This window comes from Sus scrofa, chromosome 12 (assembly GCF_054392235.1).
Source record: "Sus scrofa isolate SSC_HxYL_T2T_F1_AM1 chromosome 12, Sscrofa_HxYL_maternal_Yorkshire_Landrace_v2.0, whole genome shotgun sequence".
Taxonomy (NCBI): domain Eukaryota; kingdom Metazoa; phylum Chordata; class Mammalia; order Artiodactyla; family Suidae; genus Sus; species Sus scrofa.
This window is the reverse complement of record NC_139394.1, coordinates 45,073,438-45,089,690: the sequence shown is the minus strand read 5'-3', so window position 1 is coordinate 45,089,690 and position 16,253 is coordinate 45,073,438. Positions and strand designations below refer to the sequence as shown.

General features: G+C 51.4%; 1 protein-coding gene and 1 long non-coding RNA gene across 2 annotated transcripts in view; both read right to left on the bottom strand.

The window, feature by feature from the left end:
• The window catches only part of CCL1 (C-C motif chemokine ligand 1), a 48,106-nt gene that overhangs the window by 25,008 nt on the left and 6,845 nt on the right, over positions 1-16,253 (bottom strand). The window lies entirely within an intron of this gene.
• LOC106505468 (uncharacterized) lies at positions 4,675-8,113 on the bottom strand. The gene is made up of 3 exons (XR_001299919.3): positions 8,007-8,113; positions 7,718-7,855; positions 4,675-7,446 (listed from the first exon to the last, which is right to left on the bottom strand). It is a non-coding gene; the product is annotated as an uncharacterized LOC106505468 (long non-coding RNA).

The window sequence follows — 16,253 nt, the reverse complement described above, 5'->3', positions numbered from 1 at the left end:
AGCCCCAGAACAGAGCATGGGAGGTCTTCCCAGTGTGGCCTCCACCTGCTCCATCAGGTTTGTCCTCTCTGCTCCCCCACAGGACCTCCAGTCTCCAAAGACCCAGGCAATTGTCCATGCTTGTGCCTTGAACTCATTTATGAAGACTCGGGAGACATGGCTCCTCTTCCAGGGCAGCCTCTTCTGACATCTCCAGTGAGAGTTAAGTCCTCCTCCTCCAGCCTCCCTAGAGCCGTGTTCATCGTCATCTCATTGCCACCTTGCCCCTTCTGGGTATTGCTGTGTGTGTCTTCCACCACTCAGATCCCTTGGGACAGTGACTAGATGCTACTCATCTCAGAAGACCCAGACCCAATTCCATCCTCAGTCTGAATGAGATAAGTAGCATCTATTTCTTGAATATTTGATGATGATTAATCCATTGCCCCTACTATTCGGTGTACTTTCTCAACCCTTAAAAATATTATGCGTATAGGTTCTCTGGTTTATGACTTATCCCATAATTGTCCAAAGGATGGGCCACTTCAGTCATGCTGCTGCATCTTGAGCCCACCTCTGTGGCTATTTGGCCGCACAATGAGATTTGACCTTGAGGATAGAAAGGGCTGTCGCAGAGCAGAAAATAGACTCTGACTTAGGAGAGACCTCTATCCTACCCGGATTTGGAAAGCTTCATCGTCATCAAGATCCAGATGGTACGACTCCCATAACTACGACCTTACTACACTCCTAGAAGGGTGAGTGTGGGAGGTGATACAGGGAGTCCATGCCTGGAGAGACAGGAACTGCATAAACTTGTGAGTGAGCCATGCCTCCTTTGATGTAAGGGAAAGGAGCCCTGCTCCAGCCAGCTGACACAGGAAGGGAAAAGCATTTAGGTGCACTGGAGTATCTCTTGGAAACTAACTGGGTCTTAAGGACAAAGGAAGCAGGACTTGAATGATGCTGGATTTCACCTTCTCTCTGGCCTCTCTCCTCTTCTCTATATGTTGCCTCGAACCTTCTTTCTCTCTACAGACCAACTTCTTCTTTCCATTCACATGGTGGGGAATCAGGTGTCAGTGAGTTTACTGTTTTATCCGCAACCATTCCGGTCATGAGGGAGCCTGCACAGCTCTCTTGGCTCCAGATCTAAAAGTCCCAGGAAAAGGACACATTGGCCTAAGGGTCCACTCTTAGACCAATCAACTCTCTGCGGAGACTGGTGTCCCATTGTGACCTAATTGCTCCCACCACGTGGAGGAAGGAAAGGATCAAGGTTACCGAAGGTCATGTTAGCCCAGGCCCCCTTAAGTCTCATTTGAAACAATCGGCGTTATCTATTGGCTCCTAAAACCAGAGGATAGTAAGGTCATTGTTCTGGAGGCACAGCAATCATGAGGGGTCTTTGTCAGAAATACATTTTCCAAGGAGTTCCCGTGGTGGCACAGTGGTTAACGAATCCGACTAAGAACCATGAGGTTGCAGGTCCGATCCCTGGCCTTGCTCAGCGGGTTAAGGATCTGGTGTTGCCATGAGCTGTTGTGTAGGTCGCAGACGCAGCTCTGATCCCACCTTACTGTGGCTGTGGTGAAGGCCGGTGGCTACAGCTCTGATTAGACCCCTAGCCTGGGAACCTCCGTGTGCCGCTGGAGTGGCCCAAGAAATGGTAAAAAGACAAAAAAAAAAAAAAAAAAGAAAGAAATACATTTTCCAAACCCTTGTCCCTAGTAAGTCTGGTTCAGCAGGTCCAGGCTTGAGCCAGAGCATCTATGATTCAAACAAGCATACCCGGTAATTCTGATGCATTGCTGAATTTTGGAGGCCCTGGCTTAGCCTGTGCTTCAAATTCAATTTTATGCCTCTGTTTTATTCATTTCTGTGTTTGGGTTTATTACTCTTCCCACTTTCCTTTCACTCGATAATTTGCACCCCTTCTGGGTTATTTAGGTAGAGACCTGATTCCCAGTTTTTCTTCTTTCTTACTAATAGAGGCCATCTCGCAGCATACTTTCTCCTCTAAGTACCAGCATGGCAGCATCCCATAAATTTATATGATATGTTGTGTTTATATCTCTGTTCTTTAAATACTCTGTTCTGAATTGCTTCTCTTTCTGCAGTTTTATTTAGGAGTGCCAGCTTCTATGTGACTGGGTAGCCCCTTCTCGTTTGTGAGATTTATTTCTAATTTCATTGAACTGCAGTCTTAGGATGCGGAAGGTAAAGGGTTTCCGTCTTTTCTTATTGAATAAATGTCTTGGTTTCTTAGTAAGTGACACGTTCCATGAAGAATCTATCCAAGAAGGCTAACTGGTCAAGTTCAAGGTTTGGGTGTTGCTACTCTACACCCCACCCCCATCAAACAACCATCCTTAACATCCCTCTTTGGAGCACCTGTGTTTAAAAATGTAGCAGGCAGATGAAAAGAGCAGGTCCTTGGGGTTGACTCCTGGCTGTGCTTCTAATGAGCTCTGTGCAACTCTGGGCAAAGGATTCACCTCCTCCGAGTCTATTCCTTCATCTGGGGCAACCATGAGTGAAGACAGGTGTGCACAGGACGCTGGTAGCCTCATTTGTGCCGAGTTTGCCCTGAAGGATCAGCCAGGTTTCCATAGATGGGTGAAGTCATAGCAGAGGTTTTGAGAAGGGGGTGCAGTGCTCAATGTCCCAGGAGTGACTCACAGTCTTTCAGTGAAATGGAGCTGATGGGAGGTGTAAAAATTGTTGGCGGAAGTAGACATAGGATTGTGTCTGCTTAGCCCCTAATTGGCCCACAGAAGAATATTAGCACCATTCCTCTCTTTCATCCCTTGTCCAACTCTTCCTTTTTATTTCTTTATTTTTATTTTTTGGCCATGCCCATGGCACGTGGAAGTTCCCAGGGCAGGGATCGAACCCGTGCCACCGCAGAGATCCACGCCACTACAGTGACAATGCCAGATCTTCCATTTTTTAAAAAGCTCAGCTTAGAGCCAATACCTTCAGGAATTACTTGCCCCCCTCCACTGCCTCCATCCCACAACATTGATCCTTTTGGGGTTTTTTTTTTTGCACATAGCTAGCGGTCGAATCAGAGCCATAGCTGCCGGCCTACACCAGAGCCACAGCAACGCCGGATCTGAGTCGCATCTGCCACCTACACCACAGCTCACGGCAATGCCGGATCCTTAACCCACTGAGCGAGACCAGGGATCGAACCCACAACCTCATGGTTCCTAGTCGGATTCGTTAACCACTGAGCCACGACAGGAACTCTACAACATTGATTCTTATACACACACATCACCTTGATCATTCCCCTGGTCATTACCTGCTTTCTTGCATATCTCTAGCCCTGGACTCTGAGCTTCTTAATGGCAAGGACTGGGAATTATTTAGAGGAAAGTGAGCAAGAGGGAAAGATACCTGATACCCAGTACCCAGTGTCGAAGGGAGCAATGTATGGAAGAGCATGCATATTGTCACAAAGATAGGAGATGCAATATTTAGTCAGCAAATATTTATGGAGAACCTCCTATGTGCCAAACGCCAGACATATGAGTGAACGAGAGTGTCATGATTCCTCGGGCGGGGGAATGTGGCCGTCTAAACAGGCCTGTGCGAAGGGTTCCAAGGATGGCTGAAGTACAGGGTGTGGTGGGAGCCGAGAGGACCAGGCATCTCTTGCCACCCTGGGAGGTCCAAGAAGCTGCCTGGAGAACACAGCGTTTAATAGGTGACTTGAAAGATAAAGCATGATGCATAGAAAGGGAACAGGGAAAAGAGAGTTCCGGGCAGAGGGCACAGCAGGTGAAAATGCAAGGGAACCTAATGATTGCAGTGAAATGAGTCGCTTTGAGAGCGGCTGGATGTTAGAGGGAGCGAGAGAGAGGAGAGAGAACTGAGATGCACAGGACCAGATAGGAACCTGTGAGCCACGCTAAGGGGGGTGGACCTTAAGAGCAAGGGGGAACTCACTGGAAAGCTCATGCTCACTTAGACCAGAGGGTTCAATCCCTGGCCTCAATCGGTGGGTTCAGGACCTGGCGTTGCTGTGGGCTGTGGTCGCTAAGATGGCTGGGATCCTGCGTTGCCGTGGCTGTGGTGTAGGTTGGCAGCTGCAGCTCTGATTCATCCCTTAGCTTGGGACCTTCCATATGCCGAGGGTGAGGTCCTAAACCACTCCCCCAAAAAAAACCCAAACAAACAAAAACACCCCATCAACCTCAGGACTGTCTGAGCCCTTTGGGACTGTGCCCGGGCCAGGCCCGTTTAAAGGAAAGGTGAGTCTTTCCTTTGTCGAAGGCTCTGAAGTCTTTGGGGAGCTTTCCAAACTCCAGCCTAATTGTAATCCCTCAATACGTCTAGGCTACGTCCCAAAGTCAATAAATAGAGTGACAGCAGAAACGACGTAAAGCGGCCCAAGTCCTCTAATAAAATTTGACAGCTCCGAGCGTGGGCTGTTTATGCTTCCGGGTAAAGAACCGTCAAAGGATGTGGCTTTCAAAGGCAGCCCTAGCCGATCCCTCCCGAGAGATTCCGATGTGTGTCGTCTATCCCTGGAGGCAGCCTGTGCCGTGTTAAACACAGCAAAAGTCACCAGGAGAGAGATTCCCGAGACGAACGTGAAGCCTGGGCAAACCCAACGTTAAGCCAACACAGGAGAACACCGAGGGAAGAGGTCGTTATTTCATAAACATCGTGGGGACGGTTGGCTAACTGGCCGGGGAGAGTTTATTTAAATTCATACAGCATGCCTGTCAAGTGCAGCCGTATCGTTCTGTTAATCTGTGACAAACTCAGAGACAAGGGACAAGCATTGCCATTCCTGCCGCCGATAAGGAGATAAATTCCCAGCTATTGAAGACACAGATACCATCGGGGAGCTGATGGATGGGTTCAAATATATAAGAATGGAAATTTCTGCACCGCCATGTAATAAAAATAAATATCGAAAGGGAAACGGCGGCATCCATTTGCGCTGTCATATTCCCGTCCCCAAGCCTGCCTGCTGCCCCGCACAGATAATGGATGGGCCGCTCTGTGACACCCCCTGATAAGTGGTCAAAGGAGATGAACAGAATCACACCAGGAAATGGAGACAGTAAATCACCAGGTGGAAACACGCACCATCCCGCCAGCTAGGAAATAAAATTTAGATCCAGGCAACTTTCCGGCCCCATTACATGACTATTAAAGTGGCAAAAATAAATAGGATAAAACCTGAGATGGGCAGCCCATGAAAACACATCCTTCAGCATTGCTTTCTGGAAAGACTGGGCCAATTTGCATAAGCAATCAGGCAATAAGAGTGAGGGCTGTGCCGCTGTTTAGACGCTCTGACCCGGCAATCCTTTCTCTGATAACAGACTCCGTGGTATTAGCTCCCAAGGGAAGCAAAACACATCTACAGCGGCATCGCCTGCACTAACTAAACGTGCCAGCGACCCAAAGGCCAAAGAAGCCCGGGCTGACCAAGCAAAGTGAGACAGGTCAACACAGGAGAGCACCCCAATGCCAGGGCGACGACCAAGATGTGGGCTGAGGAGGTTCTGGAACCGTTTCCATGAAATATGCATGGCCGTCATTAGCCTGCACATCAAATGTCTTCCTGGATGTTGACAAAGAAGAGACTGCATGGGGTATAATCCACTTGGGGTTTCAGGTTTGCTAAGATTTGATGCTCAGATGGATGCTGATATTAGTCATTCATTCAGAATTCGGTGAGTATTGACCCCAGGCCAGACACTGAGGATATCAAGATGAGGAATAGATGCTCCTACCCCCCCAAAAGCCAATGGTCCAAAGGGAAGATGGACACACACGGACACACACACACACAACACACACACTACAACCAGCGGCAGATGGTACAAGAGGTGTCGCTACGGGTCATGCACAAGAGTGAAGAATGACACTCTAGATCAACCATGTGCAGAATGAGGATAATTCACAGGCTGGGGAGGAGAGGAGGAAAGCGGTGTTCCAGGCGGAAGGAACAGAATGGCACAGGCAGCAGCCATACAAGTCCCCTGTGTGTGTGTGTGTGTGTGTGTGTGTGTGTGTGTGTGTGTGTGTGGTGTGTGTGTGTGTGTGTGTGTGTGGTGTGTGTTCTATCCCAATAGATCTGATGAGCCTGGGGTGCTTCTCTCCTGGGACCCAGATTGAGGCCAGCTCAACCCTGCTGCATCTCATCACTACTGAGAGTAATGAGTGTCCCCTCCCCCACTCCTCCCGGCCACACACACCCCTCCCTGAAATTCTTCAGAGCTATTTGCCCTGGGGGAAGACGGATCTGCACATCAGATCCATACTGTATGAATTTAAATCTGGGTGTGTCCTAGGCTGGGGTGGATGGGATTATTCTGAAGGCCAGTTTAAACAAGAAAGGATCCCTACTTTATAAAGCCCGCATCTTATTCCCAGCAGAGGGTTCTTTCTTAAAAGGAAGCTTGGACAAGATCCAAGCATATTAAAAGCACGCAGGGAACCTCGGGTGAATTACTCTGCTACCAGTTTCCTGAAGGTGCTGGATGCGGAAACTGCTGTTAATAAATGGAGTAAAATGGCAAAAGTAAATCAAGAATGCAGCCCCCCCCCCCCCGCTCAGATAAATATTAACAGATGTGTAGCATGTCAGAAAGAGCCAACAGGAGAGCGAGGAGCCCAAGTCGGCCTTTGAGTGTTGATGTTTGGAAAGCTATGGGTGTGACTATAATTCAACTCTCAGTTTGGTTTGACGATATCAGCTTGGCATTTAAAAAGGTGTATGTGTGTGCCAGGAAAGACTGGGAGCTTTGAGAAGGGAACAGGGCGGGGGTAAAATCAAGAGGTTCATAGGTGAGAATAATAAAAGACACGGTATGGTCACCAACACATCGACAGCCACTCAAGATTAAAAAAAAAAAAAAAAAAAAATTCCTTCTCTGCAATGGAAATGCCTTGCCTGTAACTGGGAAGCATGCCAGTGACATCAACCAGGTCACAAGAGCAGGATGCAACCCCTCCTGTTATTCTTAGAAGAACGGGGGTTCCCTGAGGGAGGACCATTTCAAAGTTAGATTCAGGGAAGAAAGCAGAGTCGGGAGCATCTAGTGATTGGAGAGCGGAGAGGTTCTGGGGGCGGGGGGGCGGGGAGGTTGTCAAGCAGTAGCAGGTAGAACTTGAACTTGAGCGTTGAGACAAATAATTACAGCCACTGAGCGGGCTGAGAGTCTGTTAAAGACACTTGAGTCTCAGCTGATCCTTTGAAAAGGAACGTGGATGTGAAGTGAGCTGACAAGACGGAGGAGCGGCCGCTGAAGGGCTGTTCACACACGTCAGGAGATGCCGCACATCGATCACGCGGCGTTATCAGAAATCCATCCCGGAGCTTCCGTGCGGCTCCCGGTCGCAAATCACGGCTCCTCTTGCTCGACAAGCCTTCAAGACATCCCCAGCGGTTTCATCGAAGTTGCAAAATGTGTCCAGATGATTCCATCAGGATGTCTTTAAATCATGCCCAGTGTGTTTGAGACACAAAGAAGGGAGAGGGGGAGATCTGAGAATCTTCTGGAGGGTTTATGCAGGTGCCAGCACCCCCCCACCGCCCCTGCCCCTGCCCTGGGAATGGGTCACAGGAACCAGCAAGGACGCTGGGGCCCGGGCTTGAGGGAGGGAGGAAGCGGAGGGACGATCCACAGCGAGAACTGGTGACCGCCTGGCCGCCCGGCAGCCCAAGACCTTCCTCTCCTGTTCTGTACCTGTTTCCCCTGCTTACCCTGGAGTGGTCCGAGCTCATCCTCTGGATTGGGCTTGGGTCCAAAGATGGCTCTCTGCTCCCCCAAATTTGCATCCTCCTCTCGGCCCATAGCTAGACTGTCTTTCCCAGGGCCCCTCAAAGTCATGTGATGAAGGTCTGCTCCCGGGTGACAGGAAATGGGCAGAAATATGTGTCACTTTCAGGAACCCCCACCGCCGCCTCCATCTCTCTCTCTCTCTCTCTCTCTCTCTCACACACACACACACACACACACACACACACACTCACAACTTCTACAGGTGCTCACCTTGGCTGGTGCTGGTCTCTTGGATTGCTGACTGGAAGGTGACTGAGCTTCCAGCCGTCTGGGGTCCAGAGACACCATGAAAGATGACTTCCTGCTGACCAGGTCACACACCACGCTTGTGGCAGAAGGAGGAAATAGCTTCTGTTGCATCAGAGCTGCTGGACAGTTGGGGGTTTATGTGTCACAGCGGCCAGCGTTACCCCAACCCAATCGGATGGCGAACAGAGTTGAAACTAACATCCGGCTGTGACTCTGACTGAGTCTAGCCAGTGGTTAATGTCATGGACCCTCCCTTGCTTTTGGAGGTTGGACGGATGGTCGTGTCGTACAGTAATGGTTGGCCAGCAAGGGGGCGACCGTGGCTATCTCTTTTTTTTTTTTTGCCTTTAGTATTTTTAGGGCTGCACCTGCCGCATATGGAGGTTCCCAAGCTAGGGGTCCAATCGGAGCTGTGGCTGCCGGCCTACACCACAGCCATAGCAACGCCTGATCCTTAACCCACTGAATGAGGCCAGGAATCGAACCTGCAACCTCATGGTTCCTGGTCAGACTCATTTCCACTGTGCCACGACAGGAACTCTGACAGTGGCTATCTCGAATCACAGCTCCCGAGGGCCACAGAAAGGAAAACACAGTTGACAGAATGCTGCTAGGTCACCAAAAGTAAGGTGATCCACCACCGGTGCAAGTGGGCTGTGATCTGCTGGGCCCAGGAGGTGATGCAAGGGCAGGGGCCGCTCTGAGCATCAGGGCAGCGGTGGCAGGAAGGGGAGCCTGCCGGGAGGCCCAGTAGGCGCATTCGCCTGTGCCAGGCAGCCAGAGCTCTCATCCTCAAAAAGGAAGCCTTCCATTCAATCTAATAAGTCTCTTTGTCAGTAATCCAGGTTTGGGCTTGTTACCTAAATGCCCTGAGCACACTTTGCAGACACCACCTCCCCCTCTCCCCCGCCCAAATCTATGGGCTCTGGGACAATCGGAGCCAATCCCAGCCTCAGGCATATAGCATGTCATCCAAGTTGTTTAAGCTTAAGGTCAGGCCATATGACAGCGATTGGTTCAGCAGTAAGTGAGCAACAAAGTTAGTCCAATCACAGGGAATTCTAGGGTTTATACAGCAGCTACCAGAAAGAAAATCTTTCTCTCTCTCTTGCAGGCCTGGAAACAGGCTGAAAATAATCTCCTACAGTCTTCTTGCCACAGTGTAGGGTCTCAAGATGAAGCCACCAAGAGAACTGGGCTTAGAGCCAGTGAAAAATCAGGTTCTGATCCTATTGTTTCAGCACCTGGATCCAGATACACCTGAAGGCAGAACTTTTCAGTTGATCGAAACAGTATTATTCCATTTTTGATCCATAGAGTCTGGGAGGTGCTTTCCTTTTCTCTTCACTTTCAACAGACAGTGTATCCCGGCTAATGAGATGGGTTTTAATGAAGGGGTCTTGAGAAAGAATGCGTGGGACCAACAAAGTAACGAGAAAAAGAAATCAACATAGACTTCAGGAAAGGCTCTAGAAAGAGGAGAGAAGATGTTCAGCCTTCTGTCTGGGAGCCACAAGGCAGAGCCACCCACGGAAGCACCCATGTGTGTGTGTGTGCAGTATTCTCCCTAAAATTCTAGCCCAAGAAGATCGTCCTTAATATTTGAAGCCTCCCTCCACGCAGGTGCTCTTTGAGGCATTATGTGTAACAGTGAAAGGCTGGAAACCGTCTAAATCTCCAGCAATCAGGGGTTGGTCCAGTGAGCGTGCTGCCTTCAAAGTGACATTTACGAAAGTGTGTGAAATAACATGGAACATACTTCTCCGATTGTGTGAGCAAAATCGGGACATGAGCAAATATGAACTCAACTACGTGAAAAGGGAAAAAAAACGGGAGTAAGTGTACCCAAAAGTTAACGCTTGAAGAGTGGGACCATTTTTCTTCCTACTTTGCTTTATTGTCTAAATTCTCTTATGCTGTGCAATCTAAGACACATTTGTGTGATGCCAAATGATGATGTCCGTGGAGAGATGGACCCTCAGAGACAAGCAGTTTCTGAAGGGGGGGACAGATGGGCGGCATCCCTAGCCCTTTGCCCCGTTAGAAGCAGGAGACCCTGGCGAGGGGGTCAGATCTGGTCCCCGATGTGTCCCTCAGCAGCTTGATGACCTGCAGGTCTCTTTGATCTGTCTAGACCCCAGCATCCCCCTCTGTTAAAGATAGGGCATCAGAAGAGATGCTCTGGAAACAGCATCAAATAGGAGTCAGAGGGCCTGGGTTCTCCGCCCACGTGCTCAGCCACCCACTTGCTGAACAAGTTCCCCTCTGAACCTCAGCTCCGTGGATGGGAACGAGCCACCCACTCCCCCCTCGCTGTGGACTGTGAGTCACTGTGCACACAGGAGTCTGTCTTGTTAGAAAGCCCTCATCCACTCCGTCCTGCCTCGGCCCCATCTGCTGTCACCTCCGCCCACGCGAATTAAACCCTCTGTAAATAGCAAGGCGGCATTCTCTCTGATGGCTATCTGGGCTGTGCTCTTTCCAATTTTCCTGTGGCAAAGTCTGTCTACTTGATCTCCAGAAACATGGCTGGGCAGACGGGAGCCTGGAACGGCTCCAGCAGATACAGGACCCAGGAGTTCCTGCTGTGGCTCAGCGGGTTAAGAACATGACACGGTGTCCATGAAGATGTGGGTTGGATCCCTGGCCTCACTCAGTGGGTTAAGCATCCTCGTTGCCACAAGCGGCAGTGTAGATTGCAGATGCAGCTGAGATCCGGCGTTGCTGTGGCTGTGGCATTTGCCGGCAAGCTGCAGCTCTGATTGGACCCCTAGTTCAGGAACTTCCATATGCTGCAGGTGCAGCCCTAAAAATAAAATAAAATAAAATAAAATAGCCTGGGCCCAGAAGGGGAGTATCTTGGGAATTTACAACCACTGTGGATTCCACACATGTGACTCTCAGGCTGCCCCAGCTGAGCACTTGATGACACAGGTCCTCAAAGGCAGCCTTCTCCAAGTGGAAAGAATTGTCCCCATTTCATTCAAGATCCAAGTCCTGGCAAGGGGACGTGTTCCCACTCACCAGGTGATCATAAGCCGAAGTTCTGGAATCAGGGCTGTGTGCTGCAAAATCCAGCTCGCAGAGGGGCTCCAGAGCAGAAAGTACAAGAACATAGGAGGTGAGAACTGGAAAGGTCCCTAAGGATGACCTGTTCCACCTGCTCCCGGGACAGATGGAGAAACGAAAGCCAAAAAGAGCCGTAACCCGCCCCACAGCTCAAGGCTCGTCAGCACCAGAGTTGAGGCTACATGCCAACTTTCCTGAGCCTCTGCTTTTGCACACATCCCAGCATCACCCCTGCCAGGGTATTTGGTTTCTAACCATCACCCAACCATCACCCAAGACACGCATTCTCAGTGATGATCAGAAGGAAGGGTCTCTCACTGTCTGTGCTCAGACCCTCTTCCTCCTTTTCGGGACCCAAACCCAGCCCCTCGGCCCAGGTTCGCATAAACCACCCCTCCTCCCACTCCAGCCACACTGAGCCTGCTGAGTCCAGGGCGACCAGATACTCTATCATCCAAACTGGGGTTCATTGGAGACTAGAAGCGGGGGGCTCTATGAACAAGTATACTGGAACACTTTGCATGAACGAGCCTGTGTCATTCACACCTGGGCACCCTAGCTAAGCCAGGTTTTGGGGGGACATGATTTGAACGTATTCCCATCATCTGTTTTCTAATCTCTCCCCCAACTGTTTTTTTGGTTTTTTTTTTTTTTTGGTCTTTTTGCCTTTTCTAGGGCCACTCCCGTGGCACATGGAGATTCCCAGGCCAGGGGTCCAATCGGAGCCATAGCCACTGACCTACGCCAGAGCCACAGCAACACGGGATCCGAGCCACATCTGCAACCTACACCACAGCTCACGGCAGCGCCAGATCCTCAACTCACTGAGCAAGGCCAGAGACTGAACCCGAAACCCCATGGTTCCTAGTCGGATTCGTTAACCACTGCTCCACGAAGGGAATTCCTCCCCCAACTATTTTTGTCTGTTTTTAGGGCCGCACCCATGGCATATGGAGGTTCCCAGGCTAGGGGTCGAATCAGAGCTACAGCTGCTGGCCTATACCCCAGCCACAGCAACGCAGGATCTGAGCCACATCTGTGACCCACAGCACAGCTCACAGCAACACAGGGTCCTTAACCCATTGAGTGAGGCCAGAGATCGAACCTGCATCCTCATGGGTGCTAGTTGGGTTCGTCATTGCCTGAGCCACAATGGGAACTCTTAACCTCTCCCCTTTCTACTTGGCAAAGCCCTAGTCAACCATGAAGACAAGTTGCAAGCACACATCCTCTGTGAAGCAAAGCCTTCTTTGCCTCCCAAAGACAGGCTGGCCACTCTCCCCTCTGCATCCAAATGATCTGGTTACTCTATGACAGCATCTGATGTCGTCCTGGATCAAGTTTCTCCTCCTCAGCACTTACTGACCCTGGGCCAGGTAATTCTCTGTGGTAGCAGGATGTCCTGTGCGTTATAGAGCCTTTTGCAGCATCCCCTAGACGCCAGCAGCAACCCACTCAGCCCCTACCCACTTGTGACACCTGAAAAGTTATTTCCAGACATTACCAATGCCGCCCCCAGCTGAGAACCACAGTCTGACACTTGGGCTGTGTCTTTTCTCCCATTCTGCTTTTTCTTCCAAGAAAGCATTTCTTCTTTTCTGCACTGGCCAAGGCCCCGCACATAGTAGGTAGATACTTAGATCTACCTGGTGAAAGGGGGTGTGGGTCTCGAGCTCCGTTGGCTGCATTCCCAATCCTGACCACTAGAGGGCGGAAAAGGCCCGCCCAAAGCGCAGAGCTGGTGCTGGGAGAGGCGTTCCTTGAAGAACCTGGTGCCAGAGCTGGTCTCTGCCTGGATCCAGAGGCCGTGGTGACAGATCCCCTGTCTGTTGTGCTGCGTCCTCGTCCTCTCCCTGCTCTATATATATTCCTGCTCCCAGGGCTCTGTCCTCAGTCCTCTGCTCTTTCCTTTCTATTCTCATCCTTGGGTCTCTGGGCCATCTCACCCAGTGTCACTATTTAAAATCGAAATCTAGGAGTTCCCATTGTGGCTCAGCGGTAACAAACCTGACTAGTATCCATGAGGATGCAGGTTCGATCCCCAGCCCTGCTCAGGGAGTTAAGGATCTGGCGTTGCTGTGAGCTGTGGTGTAGGTCACAGACTGGGCTTGGATCTGGTGTTGCTATGGCTGCAGTGTGGGCTGGCAGCTACAGCTCCAATTGGACCCCTAGCCTGGGAACCTCCATATGCCTATGCCACAGGTGTGGCCCTAAAAATAAATAAATAAACACATAAATACATACATACATAAATATAATGGCATCTATATGCTGATAGCTCTCAAATTTATGTCTCTAGTCCCAGCAACTCCTCAGATTCAGCCATGCATTCCAGGGGCTCACCGGAACCTCCACTTGGAGATCTACCTCTGCACCAAACCCCACTCTTCCCGCACCTCAGTAAACGGCAGACCCCTCCCGCCCCTCCCCACTTGCTCTAGTTTCTGCAGCCACCGCCGCCAAGAGGGTGGCCTGCTGCTTAACAGCCTCTGCTTGTTTTTGTTTTTGTTTTTGTTTTTGTTTTGCTTTTTAGGGCCACACCCACAGCCTATGAAAGTTCCCAGGCTAGGGGTCTAATCGGAGCTACAGCTGCCGGCCTACACCACAGCCACAGCAACGCGGGATCTGAGCCCTGTCTGTGACTTACACTGCAGCTTGAGGCAACACCGGATCCTGAACCCACTGAGCAAGACCAGGGATGGGACCCACATCCCCATGGATACTAGTTGGGTTCTTAACCTACTGAGCCACAACGAGAACTCCTAACAGCCTCGGCTTTATAGCTCTGGTCCAAGAGGAAACACAAACTCTTACCAGCTCCCTTAGCTCTAAGTCAGGCTGGCATCTTAAAGAGTTTTGCTAAACATTAAAGCAGTCAGGGGATCCTTGTCGGGGGGCGGGGGGGGTCTGTTCCCAAGCCGACTCCCTACTAGCCCCTTCCCTATCCCTAGGGGAAGCGACCACCAGACACAGCGACAGCACAGTGGAGGTCCCACCCGGCCTAATCTAATCTACTTCCCAGGCCTTCCCTGGAGATTCTGATTCATGGGGCCCCTGTGGGCCTGGAATCTGCATTTTAATGCGCTCCCCCTTTCAAGGACACCAGGACTCCAGGGCTGAGAAGATGCTGGCCCCCCTCAGGTCTGTGTGAAGCTCCAGCAGAAAGCAAAGGGATGGAGTTCCCTTGTGGCCTAGTGGTTAAAGGACCTGATGTCATCATTGCTGTGGCTCGGGTCACTGCTGTGGTATGGGTTCTGTTCCTGGCCCAGGATCTTCCACATGCCATGGACAAGGCAGGGAAGGAAGGAAGGAAGGAAGGAAAGAGAGAGAGAGAGAGAAAGAAAGAAACGTCTACTATGTGGGAATTATACCCAATATCTTGTAATAACCTCTAATGGAATATAATCAGCAGAAATAAGAATCACTGTTATCAATCAACTGTACTTTAATTTTAAAAAGAAACAACTAAAAGAAAACACAGGACTGAACAAGCTTCCCAAGCAGCCGGCAGGAGGTACCCCTCTCCTCCGAGATGTCCTGCCCTCTGACCCTCCTGCGCCCCCTCCCCAGCCCTCCCCCCCAGCAGGAAGTGGAGGGGGAGGCAGCCAGGTGCCAGGCAGGCTGGGGAGGGAAGAGCCTGATGGCAGTAGAAGCAGAGGGACCTTGGAGGGTGAGAGGGAAGGAAGAACCTGGCCTTGATCCTGGGCAGAGAGGCCTGGCCTGACCCCTGGCCCCTCACTCCTGAAGCTGCTGATCGCCCCCTCCTCTCCCTTCTGCACCCCAGCTCTCGCTGCCTCAGCCTCCAGAAGGCCTGCCAAGCCCACTCACCGGGGGCCCCTCTCTCACTCGGTCCAGGCCCTCACTCTGCCCCATCCTCTGATGGCAGCGCTTCCACACAAACCCTCTGGAACCAGCAGGGCTGATTCCTGCTCGTCTCCCAGGATTCTGCCTCCAGTCTCTCTCCGCAGAGCCCGCCCTGGAGTTCCCGCTGTGGCACAAGGGGCTGTGTCTCTGCAGCACCAGAATGGAGGTTCGATCCCTGCCCCAGCACGGGGGGTTGAAGGAGCTGGTGTTGCTGGAGCTGCGCAGGGTAGGTCATTCCTGCGGCTTGGATCTGATCCCGCCTGGAACTCCATACGTCCCAAGGCGGCCAAAAAGAAAAAAAAAAAAAAAGCTTATTCTGACTTGGTGGCTCCTGGGACCCCTCAACTCCTATAGGAGACAGTTCTCCCCACCCAACATAACACTCTCTTTGGGCATTTTTTTTTTTTTCTTTTGAGGACCACACCCATGGCATATGGAGATTCCCAGACTAGGGAACAAGTCAGAGCTACAGCTGCCAGCCGATGCCACAGCCACAGCAATGCCAGATCCGATCTGCGTCTGCGACCGACACCACAGCTCACGGCAACACCGGATGCTTAACCCGCTGAGCAAGGCCAGGGATTGAACCCATGTCCTCCTGGATACTTGTCGGGATCATTAACCTCTGAGCCATGATGGGAAGGCCTCTTGGCGGATCTTAATGAGCTTTCGCAGGGCCTTTCTCAGGGAGTGGAGAGAAACTGTCTGGGGCTGCCTCTCCCCCAGCACCTTCCACAGGGCCCAGCGTTGGAGCTGCCAACAGAAGCCAAGCAAAGGAAGGAAGCTCCCAAGAGTTTCCAGCCGGGGACATACCGCCTGGCCTCTCAGCACCCTGGGGGAAGCTCCTCTTCCCCGCCCTCCCGGCGAGCTTCCCTGAGGGGCACGTGGCAAGCCCCCACGCCCAAAGCTGCCGGCACCACATCCCACCTAAGCGACCTAATCGACCTAATCGGGAGCCCCCTGGCTGGGCCGAGCATCCCTGTCAGGTGAGGGGGCCCATGGCAGCTGGAACACCTGGACAAGAGAGAGGCAGTCCGGAGCACAGAGTGCCCAGCCAAGACGGCCCATCAGCCAGCAGGGCCTGGAGACATCAAACCTGCCAGCTACAACGCCCCATGAATATTTAACAGCCGTCAATATTTAATTAGTGCAAACAGATTAACTCTGAAATCCCAGGCAAGCGGGCTAGGGGAAGGGGGAGGGTTGGAAGGAGAGGGGTGGGCTCAGGGGAGGGGCCACGCTTACCACCTACAGCCCAGAGGCTGCTCACCTACC